The sequence below is a fragment of the Zootermopsis nevadensis genome, unplaced genomic scaffold, assembly GCF_977971745.1.
Source record: "Zootermopsis nevadensis isolate Lab colony 2312 unplaced genomic scaffold, Znev_1.0 Znev_ptg000023l, whole genome shotgun sequence".
Taxonomy (NCBI): Eukaryota; Metazoa; Arthropoda; class Insecta; order Blattodea; family Termopsidae; genus Zootermopsis; species Zootermopsis nevadensis.
In genome coordinates, this window is record NW_028259155.1 from 7,237,135 (window position 1) to 7,250,457 (window position 13,323).

Consider the following 13,323-nt stretch of genomic DNA (forward strand, 5'->3'; position numbering starts at 1 on the left):
TCGTCAAAAAATGACGTCATCAACAATGCCAACAGATATTTGTTTACTCGATATAATGCCTCTGCGTACACCAAATATGTGTACAGTTTGTGTTGTCATGTTACGCGTTTTCAGCTCTGAATAGCACGCAATTTTGAATAAAAGAACATCGGCGTGCAGCGACCACGGAGTTCGTCGGGTATCATCGCAGCAACAAAGATGTGTGTGAATATATATGATGCAATGATATTTACAGACAGACTTTAGTTTTGATGTTTGTTTGAAGACGTGTTATCATATAAATATTTTATATTAAAAACACTATTCTCATGAGGTTTTTAAGCATGATGTACCTCGAACATTGTTATTCTTGCGAGGCAAGGCAAGACAAGGCAAGGCAAGAAAAGGCACGGCACGGGAAGGAATCGCAAGGCAAGGAAAGGCAAGTCAGTGCAAGGCAAGGCAAGGCAAGGCGAGGAAAAGGAAGGGAAGGCAAGGCAAGGCAAGGCATGGCAAGGCTAGGCATGGCAAGGCAAGGCAAGGCAAGGCAAGGAAGGGCAAGTCAGGGCATGGCAGGGAAAGGCAGGACAATGCAGGTCAATGCAGGGCAAGGCAGGGCAAGGCGGGGCAAGGCAAGGCAAGGCAAGTCAAGGCAGGGCAAGGCAGGGCGAGGCAGGTCGAGGCAGGGCGAGGCAGAGCCAGACAAGGCGAGGCAGGGCAAGTAATAAAGCATGATATACCTCGAAAAAAGTTATCTTTTTAAAAAAACATATAAACGTTAAAATACTAATAGAATTTAGTGGCTCAAAGATCAGAATTCAAAAATCAAAGCATTAGACGATCCGTACATTAGAGTTAGTACAAAAACTGATAGTAGTTGTGGTTTATAATGTTGAAGGGAAATGTTTCCAATTATTATAATCATGTATATTTAGGATAGATATTAATTACTTTAAAGTAGCACTTTTGTTCGATTAATATTATGTAAGTTACAAGCAGATTTCTGTGTTGTCATACTATGCGTTTTGAACTGTATATAGCACACAATTCTGTATCAACGAACATCGGCGTCCAGTGACCACAGAATTCGTCGGGTTTGTCGCAGAAATAAAGATGTGTGTATATATACGATGCAATGTTATCTACAGTCAGACTTCAGTTTTGATGGTTGTTTGAAGACGTCATATCATATACATATTTTATATTAAAAACACTATACATTTGAGCTAATCAAGCATGATGTACCTCGAAAAATGTTATCCTTTCAAAATTACATACAAACGTAACAATACAAACAGAATTTTGTGGACACAGCTCACAACGGAAAATTCAAAACATTAGTCCACACGTATATTTCATGTCGTCCTAAAACTGTCAGAAATGGACTTTCATAAAGTTGACGGGAAATGTTTCCAATTTTTATATACATATACATTAGGGTTAGATATACATTTATTAAATTAATTTTTTTTTTATTATATTTAAGTCACAGGAAAATTAGTCTGTAGTCATTCTACTCGTTTTCAGCTCTTAATAACTCACAATACTGTATAAACGAACACCGCCGAACAGCGACCACTTGAAACGTTTGAGAATAACTCCAGTTACAAAGATATGTGTGATTATATACGATGCTATTAAATTTATAGACAAATTTGAGTTTTGATGGTTTCTTGGTGACGTCTTATTATATACTTATTTTATATTAAAATCACATTTCTTTTGAGTTAATATAACGTGATATACCATTTAAAATATGGTGGTCGCTGATCGGCGGTGTTCGTTTATACAGTATTGTGAGTTATTAAGAGCTGAAAACGAGTAGAATGACAACAGACTAATTTTCTTGTAACTTAAATATTATTAAAAAAAAATTACATTAAATAAATGTAAATAAATGTATATCTAACCCTAATGTGTATGTATATAAAAATTAGAAACACTTCCCGTCAACTTTATGAAACTCCATTTCTGACAGTCTTAGGACGACATGAAAAATACGTGTGGACTAATGTTTTGAATTTTCCGTTGAGAGTTATGTACACAAAATACTGTTTGTATTTTTACGTTTGTATGTAATTTTGGAAGGATAACATTGTTCGAGGTACATCATGCTTGATTAGCTCAAATGAATTGTGTTTTTAATGTAAAATATGTATATGTTATGACGTCTTCAAACAACCATCAAAACTCAAGTCTGACTGTAGGTAACATTGCATTATATATATTCACACACATCTTGATTTCTGCGATAAACCCGACGAATTCTGTAGGTCGCTGGACGCCGATGTTCGTTGATACAGAATTGTGTGCTATAAAGAGTTGAAAACGCATAATATGACAACACAGAAATCTGCTTGTAACTTACATAATATTAATCGAACAAAAGTGCTACTTTAAAGCAATTAATATCTATCCTAAATATACATGATTATAATAATTAGAAACATTTCCCTTCAACATTATGAACCACAACTACTATCAGTTTTTGTACTAACTGTAATGTACGGATCGTCTAATGCTTTGATTTTTGCGTTCTGATCTTTGTGCCACTAAATTCTATTAGTATTTTAAAGTTTATATGTATTTTCAAAAAGATAATATTGTTCGAGTAATATCATGCTTTATTACCTGCCCTGCCTCTCCTTGCCTCGCTCTGCCTCGCCCTGCTTCGCCCTGCTTCCCTCTGAATCGCCCTGCCTCGGCTTGCCTCACCCTGCCTCGCCATGCCTCGTCCTGCCTCGCGCTGCCTCGCCCTGACTTGCCCTGCCTTGCCCTGCTAGCTATGCCTTGCCTTGCCTTGCCTTGCCTTGCCTTTACTTGCCATGCTTTGCCTTATCTTGACTTGCCTTACATTACATTACATTACATAACCTTACTATTCATTACATTGCCTTCTCTTCCCTTTCCTCGCCTTGCCTTGCCTTGCACTGCCTTGCCTTTCCTTGCCTTGCTTTGCCTTTCTTTGCCATTCCTTGCCGTGCCGTGCCTTGCCTTGCCTTGTCTTGCCTTGCCTCACTTTGCCTTGCCTTGTTTTGCCTTGGTTGTTTGGCTTGCCTTGCCCTGCCTTGCTTTGCCTTTCCTTGCCTTGCCGTGTGTTGCCTTGCCTTGTCTTGACTTGCCTCGCTTTGCCATGCTTTGCGTTGCCTTGCCTTGCTTTCTTTGCCTTGCCTTGTTTTGTCTTGCCTAGCCTTGCCTAGCCTTGCCTTGCCTTGCGTTTCCTTGCCTTGGTTTGCCTTGCCTTGCCTTGTCTTGCCTTGCCTTGCCTTGCCTAACCTTGCCTTGCCTTGCTTTGGATTGCCTTGCTTTGCCTTGCCTTACATTAAATTACCTTACATTAACTTAGATTACATTACATTGCCTTCCCTTCCCTTTCTTCTAATTGCCTTGCCTTGCACTGACTTGACAACGCTGGGCCTCATTTCCTTGTGGCTTCGGAGGACTCACTAAATAAGGGCATTCACATTCTGTTGTTTCAGTTTCTTTATCTGTCAATAGCCTAAATGTTATGAAGTGGAATAAACCATCGTTCTAAACTCCAGAAAAGTCATCTGAAGGAGTTTATGTTGCCATTCTATGAGGCTAACTATCCATAAAAGGCTGGGCAGGAAGTCAGCAGTAAGTATATATAATCCGGACTTAAAAACATAAATTTCGTGGAAACTTTGCACTGGTGCTAGAACATCCGTCACTATGACGCTTCCCGTTGCTTCTCTGTTTGTATCAGCCGTCTTGGTGATGATGGGTGAGTGTGGGTACAGGTTGTGAATTAGAACCCTCAGCTCGGAGATAGTTCAGTGTTACGTACATTAGTGAAGCGATTTGCGATTTAGCATTAATTACTAGAATTTAGTAGTATTATTAGTAGCAGAAGCGTTAATAGTAACAACAACAATCGGCTGATAAACGCAAATAGGCCTGTTCATCTTGTTAAAAATTTCTACAGTCCGTTTTATTTGGTCAGTCCTCACCCACCCGGCATCTTGGGCTACTGCGCGGTGTCCATTGGGTACAGTATGCAATATGCAGCATGTTCGTTGCTACGGGACACATTGCAACCCGGTATTTTTATACCGTTTTGTTTCCGAGTGTACACACAAGGTTTGTACACACCTGTCCACAGTAGAGGGTAATTTTTCATACCTCCTCTCATTTTAACATCGGCTCTGATATCTTTAGCCTGAAGAAGGAGTTAATACGTTCCTCCACGTACTTTTTCATTAAGTAATTCTACTTTTTTTTTCAGAAAAATTGTTTTTCGGTGTCATGTGATTCTCACGGCAAACAGAGATAACTTCCTTAAATAGCACTAACCAATCGATCTTAGCAATGGTAAAGTGTTGTGTTTTCTTCGCGGTACGGATCGAATTCTTAAATGTTGTTAATACGAACTTCACGGATTCAAAGCGTTACAGTTGTCTAAATCTGTGGCCCCTGAAAGACTTTCCTGTACCGCCGTAATTCAGCCGCCATCAGGTGAGGTGTGCAGAATGCGAAAGGTGGAGTGCTTCACCACGCGCCATGCTACCCTCTACCCACCTGCCAGCCAGGTTCGTAAATTCCCGTCTTAAATGTACACTGATCTGTTTATCTGTCCTGTTGTCTTGTCTTCCCCGTGACACGTGTAACGTTGTGTTGTGTGGTACAGTTCGAAGTTCACACGACGTCCACAATTAAGTCCGCAGAGCGTAGACCACGCACCACGTGTGACGATGTTGTGTGTGGACCGGAACGTTGCTTCCGAGGAGACTGCAGACGGCTCGCAGTTTGTGTGTCTATAACCACAGGTTCAATCCACTTTCGTGTCATCAACTTCTTTGGCGATGGGCAATCCTCTGTCACGGTTCAACTGTCGTTAATATTGCGACTTGAACCAACAAAATAAAACATAAGTTCATTGTAATTACAATAAAAATTACAAGAAGAGAGACTGTAAATTAAACTTAGAAAAATTTTGAGTCTCACAGTTTTACTGGTAATGCTACTACTACTAAAACGAATAAATGCATTTGTCTTTAGCTTCGACAACAACACCAACAACAACAACAATACCAGCGGGATAAAGCGATGGCGCTGCAGTCCATCGGCCCCCTGCATATTTTGCGGACAAAAGCTTTGTCGTGTTCCTTGTCATTGCTTTTATTTTCTCCTCCTAATTTTTTCTTGGCTTCAGCATTGATATGTTGATTGTATCAGGTGATGACATCGCATCAATCTTTGTGTTTATTTTCAACCATACTAACTCCTGTTTCCTCTTATTTTTTTCAGAGAAAGAAAATTGAATTCAAATCTGCCATTTTTCTTGTAAAACTCGTCTGTCCCCCTTGGTTGCTCGGGGCGTTTTAAGCAAATAACTTGATATTTCTGATTATTGATTGAGTTCTTGGGACGGTGGAAAACAATAGGATTGGCCGAACACATAGCAAGCAGAAGGGATACAGGAAAGAAGGGTAAATTTACAATTTGAAGGATCGATAGTCGATTATATCGACACTGAACTACCCTTTAGGCGGTTTCGCACTGAGGGACCGGCATTGCAAAGGTTTATATTATTTTATCGTGGCAGCAAACAGCCCGAGTGTCTTATTAATGGCGTGTGTGTGTGCCTTGGCGGTCATCGGGGCATGAAGACGTACCACGATCGTCCGCTCCCGAGGCATTCCGTTCCTCCAAACTTGTTTATGCAAAACTGAAATTATGCCGTGAATACGTAGTTAACTTTTAAGATAACGATTCGGGATTAAGAGGGTTTTTCTTTTTACCTTGGTCAGTCTGGAGATAAGACCAGTCCGTCCAAGGGAAGTGAGTCGATAACCGGAGTGTATATATACAGAGGCTGAAGCCACTTACGAGCACTCCGAGTTCTACGACAACCGCCACTATGAAGTTGCTTGCTGCTTCTTTGGTGCTTTCAGCATTTGTCCTTGTTTTGTGTAAGTATGGATCTGTGATCTGAATCGGGATTTAATTGTATTATATTAGATTGAATTGAGCCAAGCTAGAGCTGGCTCTTGTGTTTGAGACGGCGGACGGTGCGCATGCGTGCGGTGAGCTTGTTGGAGGGGGAACTGATGCGGACCAACCCTTCTCGCCAGAACACAGAAAGAAGGAACTCAGTCCGACACTCTCTCTCTAGTTATCTGTAGTTGTCTGCAACCTCTCTCCGGCTGGGTGTACGCCCTGTGAGGTGACCTCAGGTTGTATGTGTTTTATTGTAGTAGCTGCCCGTCCTGTTTGTTGGAGGACGGGGCCCCAACTGATTTGTTGAGATATTTTGGGTCCCTCGGGGGTTGTCCAGGCCGAGAGGGCACCGTATTGTGGGGCCTTGATTGTATTTATATATTTTCATTAAGAGCCTTTGGTTTTGTAATTATTTTATCAGTGGCTCCTGGTAGTGTACATGTTTGACATTTATGTTAAGAAATTAAATTGGTTTATTGTTAATTGTATCTTATTGTGTTTGAGTACATTATTGTCTGGGGCGTGGGGCACGCGACCCTCCGACATTTAGAACTGACACCTCCTTCCCGTTTCGACTGCGGTTGAAATTGGGGAGAGCGGTCACTGGCATGGCAGAGCATGTTACAAGGCAATGTTTTCCTGTCACAGTCGTGTTATCTCAGGTGCTAGTAAAGTAAACAAGTCGATGTCATTTCGCGGTCACGGCGTGAGGTCACGTTTTACTGAGTTTATTTTTGCACTAAGAACCTGGAAACAGAATCCGAAAATTTTAAAACTGCTGAAAACGAAACAGGCGGCTGAACTCTGCGTTACTGTTCCGCACGCTTACATCTGTGAAATGTCAGAGTTATCTTGAGAAGCTAATTGTAGCCCAGCTAGTCATCATTGTGATTGTGTGGTCAGTGAGTACCTCTGAAACGTCGGTCATTCCAGATTACATCGCGCAACGTCCGAGAAAGCGACTATGTTCATGATCTTTTTTCTTTTCTTTTTTTCAAGTGTGTCCGCAGTGGGCTTCCTGCGAGTTCCGGTCGACATGTCCAATGTCCTGTGGCCGAGAAGAGGACTGTGTTCTGGATCTGGTTGGGTGCTCTGGGGGTACCTGCTCACTGATTCCCATCTGCGTACCCAAAAAAGATGGTGTGTATCAACTGACGAAAATGTCTTTACCGAGCTTGCAGCAGCCTCGTTTGAGACACTGTTCTACCTCTTGGATATATGCGTGTTTGTTTGTTTGTATACACGTATCTAGCTTGCATCACGAGCGTTGAGCGGGTGGTAGTGAAAATGGTAACAGAACTGACAGTCCCTCTTTGTTTGGCTTGTTTCCCCAGTTCCAGTCTGCAGCGCGGTCTGCCCGCCTCAACAGCTCTGTGAAATTGTGAAGACCACTTACACTCCTGAATGTTTCGTAGTATGAGAGACGTTTGAGGAAGGAGACACATCTTAGAGAGAATTCCCGCAAATCTTGGCAGGACGAGAGCTGTGTCGTTTTCCTGAACATGACGGAAGTTGGTTTAAACCCAGACATTTTGATTGTAACAAGTTATAAAGTAGATTTGAAGTGATCCTGAAGTATTTCTTGTCTATTTTTACTATTTTCAATCAACTCCTAATCATTTTGACTTGTTTACGAGGCACTATGGAGAAAACTCTCTACTGGTGACGGGAAGCGAACCCCGGTCATACAGCTCGTCTGTATCTTTACTCACTGAGTTATCTCTACCCTTTCGGGTGTTTGGGGGTGCACAAACGTTCTGAAAAAGAATCGAAATGTTTTTGACGTAATTCGTCGCTATGGAAAATAACGTTTTACGAAGCTTGACGGCTTATTATTCACAAAGGCCCAAAACCGATCCATATTCTGAGGCCCACGAACCCAGTTCAGACGTTCCCACCCACCCCTACCTTATTTCTTTAAGGGTATTTTTAATACTATCCTCCTGTCTTCGTTCATGTCTCCCAAGTGGTGTCTTGCGTTTTGGTTTTCCAACCACAGTGTGTTCGCATTTATCGCCTGTACAATCTGTCATCTTAAACTATTATTAAGATGGCATTGAAAAGGAGGAGGGGGAAAGGATGGATAAAAATGAAGAGAATATGAGAAAGTAAGAGATAAAATGGGGGAAAGAATCAGAGGAGAGGAAATTAGAGGAAGAAAGGGAATTATAAAGAGAAGACGAAACTAAGAAGCGTGTTCCTTCATCTCTTCTGCGTGTTTTCTATTCTTCCTCAAGACGTATTTGGAAAGGCTGACGGAAATTTGCCTGAGGCGAATGACGTTTATTGTCTTCAGCTACGAGGAAATTCCGAAGTTATTTATGAAACCAGTGACACCAACTTAAAGATCCGTGACTCGCGGCCCCGGGCGTTCAACACGCTCCAAGCGTTTCGCAGTCGCTTACACGATTGTCTAACAAGACGTCGTTTTTTTGACGTAAATACTTCTATATTTTAGGGTCAGTGTCATTCCGCAAAAAAGTGAAAGGAAAATGAGTAAGATGGTTACCTAAGAAACATCTATTTACTCGGCATTTTTGTTACCTAGGAAACATTACATTACATTACATTACTTTACATTACATTCAGCTACCACAGACCCATCTTAAGCGTAACTAATTCAAGTTAAATAAGCAAAGTCTTAATCAAACTTTACTCAATTGTAAAGTATGTATAAAGGAAATATTTAGAATAAAGCCAATATATAAACTTCCTTTCCGTATAGACGTATTTACGTCAAATTCTCCGGAACCGTGGTTCCACTGACAACTTTTTTCCTTCATTCACATTTGTCCCGTCTTTGTAGGGTCTGCATTTTCTTACCTCTCTTGGAGGTTTATGATTGATCTATTTCTAATTTTTAAATGTGATAGGTTTGATATCCGGTTATTCACCGAATACCCGAGTTTGTTCGCATCTTCATTTCATAACGAACATCTCAACTATTCTCCATATTTCTTGCTACATTAAAAAGACGCTCTCTTTAATTATGGCATGTTGTATAATTCGCATCCCTTATTTCTTATATTCTGCGTGGTTCGGAGTATTTTTGAAATGTTAACAATGTATACATTTTAATTTAATATTGTAATTGTACTAGCTTTCATAATATGAATCCTTAGTCAAACATACATACGTGTTTCACTTTCATTAAAATAAACATTCACCGCTTGTGTAACAAATTTCCTATGAGACGAACACATAATTAATTAGTAACTGTTTGTGTTTTATATGGAATAAATCATTTGAAATGAATTTTATTAAGCTTCTACAGGAACATAGGCAAAACAGTATATTGAACCTGGAAGCTGTACAGACGAAAGCAACAGGGGATAACTTGATATTTATTCGCGAAAGATAGCCGAATTTATTTTATGATTTTCGATGACATAAGGGGACGGATGAGAATTCATTTCCAAAAGATCCCGGAGCTTCAAATGCCAGTATTAGTTTTCCACTGAATCTGAAGGACGTACTGGATTTGTATCAGTTCTAAAACTGAAGATATTTGAAAGAATAACTTAGGACTTCAACAATACAAGCCAAATTTTCTTACATGAACACTAATTTTGAAAATTCAAAACCGTTTCATATTATCGCCGTCATCCGACGGTGGAGAATTCCTTTTCCGTCCAAACTTAGGTCTCTAGTAGCTTCAACAGCCGTCCCTAACAGGTCCCTAGTTTCCGTAGGTCTGCAATCTGCTGCTGTTCGTTTACGAAGACAATCCCTCTGTATGAGGATTGTCAAACTCTTTGTCTAATAAGGGCCGCTCGGCAAACAGGCGACTGTCCTGGGAACCATCGTGTTTACGTGAAAATCATAACCGCCTACTTTTACTAATTTTAAGCTTAAGCTCTGCACATATTTTTCGTTCGTCCTTTTTCCCGCAAGCAGACACAAATGTGAATATTATTGAATCACATTTTCGCTTTATTTAATTGAAGTATAAAACTGCCATAGGGCCTACAGAAGTAGGTATTTGAAACTTTAAATTTGTTAAAACTTGTTACATTCTGGGTCGCACATCGCGTGTAATTTGAGAACTTGGTGGGCGCATTAAACACCGAAGAGGGCCCAATGGGGGCAAGCGAGATGCGAGCACAGCATTTTTAAAAACGCAAATCTTGTCACATTCCTCGAAAGTCTCGTCAGTGGGCCCTATCCCTCGCCGAATATTATGCAGTGCAGTCTTTAAAATCGGATTTAACGCGTAATTTCAACTATGCCTTGATTTCCCAAGTGCCCTTCAGGTTTAATGACTAAAACTTTGTATGCATTTTTCATCTTTTTTCTTTGCGAGCTTAATCTATAATTAAACAACACCTCTTCTTTACATAGGCATTAGGAATTTTCCTTTGAATCCCATAGAATTTTACGCCAAAATGCACACAATTCCCATCCCTAATTGGATTCTTCAACGATACTACTGGGGTTTGTGGGTCAGGTTACATTTTGATATCATTGTCGTGTCTTTGAATTCCGCGCCCCTGTAATGATGTTGCTGTATGCATAATTCTAACGTTTTAAACGCAGTGATAGACTGCCCGAAATAATAATTTTTCTTCAACCGCAACAAATGCATTATGGTATGGGTTATGTTTGTTTTGGCTAACTACAGAGCGTGATATTCAGGGCGCTTCGTTATACGCGCGCGCACTACATGCGCGACACCTAGCGGTGGTGGTCCGCGATTTGCAACCTCTCTCGTAATGAATTGGCTGAAATTACGTTTCTGAATAACAGTCAGTCTCAGCGGCTTTTCCAGACTAATTAGTGTGATAAATTTGATGGAATGTTGTCAGATTTCATTCCCAGTGATGAGTGTACACGCAGCATGGATGGAGCAACGGAAATATCGACACAGGTCTATAATGGTTTAAAATTTTGGCTTTCAGATAGAACGCGGGTAGATAGAAGGTTCTCAAATGAGTGACAGTAAGCATTTTCCGATTAGCATCAATTTTGGCACAAATACATTTAATTCTGATTACTTTTCAGTGTTAAAATGGCTTCCAATTTTGTACGTCGCATTGTAATCCTTTAATCGTTTAATTTTCTTCTTTGGAGGCAATCTCTTTCTTCCTTCAGTGCGCTCTGGTAACAGTGATGGATTGCTGACATTAGGCAGATAAACATTTATTCTGGTTCTGCGCACCTAGAGATCTGTTCGCCAAGATCGGGAGATTTGTCTTCAATCACTCCGTTTTGTACTGTCCCCACGCAAAGGGGTTCTTTCTAAACGAAGAGGCGCTGTAAGAGATCTGCCTTGTCGGACATTCATCATCCCATCCAATGCTCATTCATGGGAAACATTAACTGCCGTCTGTGGTAATTTCTAGGCACGTAACAGGCACCATTATGACCGATCCAGTACTGCGATAGTGGTTTTGACATAGCTGTTTTTTCCGAATTTTTTTGACGTTTAAAAAAAGTAAGAATTAATCATTATAAATATATACGAAAACTTCTTTAGAGTCGTATTTTCTGCGTGTAGGACATAAGCTAATACGAAAACGTTTTGTAATATTTATGCTAATATAGGTTATTTAAAAATGTAACTTTGTGTTACCGTCAAAAGAATTCGATGTTTTAACTACAGAACATAAACGGAGCAGTAACAATAAATGTATTATTTTGTGTTTGCAGAATACGCATGCGCAAAGCTGCGCGGCCAGTTATCTAAGTGGTTGTGCCTCGGTTAGCGTCGCGACGTGCCTGGGACAGGCACTCAGTTTGCCGAGAGGAGGCTGCCAGCACAAGTGATGACGTCACTTGTTGTATTCTGGTGTGAACCTGTGTTTCATTTGACGAGCAAGTTTCAACCTTTGGATATATTTTTACGCAAGACGTGTGACTCTGAGAACCTTATATTTGTATTTAAATAACTGATCTGGTTAAATGATGTGTGAGTGTATAAGTGACTGAAGGAACAGGTGTGATAAATCAAATTCTTACGTACTACACGCTAAAATAGATGTTGCAGTCAACTGAAATAGTTATTAAAATTAAATTATTATTTGGTTATTCCGTCATATCACAATGTATTTAAAATAAGATAATTAAAATAATTAAAATATCATTCTGTGTTCTATATCGAATAATCGATTTACAATTGGAACAGTTACAACATGTTTCGGTTTTATTAAACCATCATCAGGTGTAAAATTATATTAAATTTAAAACTCAATTACAATTTTTTACAATTTTTCGTAGTGCAGTTTTTTGGAGATATTTTCATATAATGGATCAACTTTATTGTTTGAAGTGATGCTTTTGATGTTTATATCGGTCTGTGAAGTAAATGATTCAAAGAAACATTAATGAATATAGAAAACAATTAAAAAATAAATATATAATATTATAAGGAAAGTAAAATAAACATACCAGAGATGAAATAGTAGACAACTCAGTTGTGTCTGGAGGTGATCCAGAAGTATTACCGTATCCGATCAAGGTTTATTGCTGAATCAATTATCTTAATTTAAATACATTGTGATTTGACGGAATAACTAAATAATAATTTAATTTTAATTTAATAAGTCACACTATGACGCAACTACACTATCTTATGAAATAGTTATGTTTTGTCGATGTGAAGTAAAGAAATACATTTTGAATTACAGACATGACATTATACTCTGTCAGTGTCTCAGTGCTAAGTTGTATGATACTGTACTTGAATTTAAACTTTCAAAGTAAATTAAATCGTTTTCTTTTATTAAACATTTAATATTTATCAATGTATAAAAGTGAATACTATTCCGTGTTTTGCATAATTCGTAATTTCTCAATGTTAATCTAGAAATTTAAAAGGAAGTAAGTGTTTTGAGTGATTAAAAATGAAGTTTCAGTAATATCGTTGTTACATCATTCGTACCTGGTGAACTCAGCAACTCAGGAACTGTATTGATGGTTAGGCCTACTTGCAAGTAAAAAGTGAGTGGTTTTTACTGCAAAGCGGGATGTATAATACAACCAACTTTCCCTCGCCAAGCGCATCTGAAATATTAGTGAACTCTTTCTGTAACAAAGATATGTACGTGTTTTAATTAACAATTCTCAGTGTCCGAACTGTTCTAACAGAGTTTTCCCTGTAGTTTCGTATTACGCACAGTAGTGGAGTTGTATTTTTTTTACAGACAAGTAACTACAGATGTAAAAGTGGAATTTGCATGTGCTACGGTGTTGATATCAAGATATAATTAAACGGAAGAATCTTTTTTATATTCTGTCGTGTTTTTTGTGACGGGGTGCAATTCAATCGTTCAGTGTGATTCGGCCACCATTTTGTAAGAGAATTCTTCTCGGACCTGAAGACAGGGCTACTGGTACCTCAACAAGTAACAGGATGTATTTCAACTACTCAGTTATCGCAGTTCG

The 13,323-nt window shown here is 39.4% G+C and overlaps 1 protein-coding gene across 7 annotated transcripts in view; it reads left to right on the top strand.

The window, feature by feature from the left end:
• Positions 1-7,515, top strand: part of LOC110838381 (GILT-like protein 1) — a 37,297-nt gene extending 29,782 nt beyond the window's left edge. For 3 of the 7 annotated variants that reach the window (XM_087354689.1, XM_087354692.1, XM_087354694.1), the window contains 3 exons: positions 5,248-5,912; positions 6,940-7,080; positions 7,275-7,515. The gene's annotated coding sequence lies outside the window, so the exon portion shown is untranslated. Of the gene's footprint in view, positions 1-5,247; positions 6,167-6,939; positions 7,081-7,274 lie in introns of all 7 variants that reach the window. The other 4 variants (XM_022081520.2, XM_087354693.1, XM_087354691.1 and 1 more) reach the window with 3 other exon arrangements.
• Positions 7,516-13,323: the final 5,808 nt, after the last annotated feature.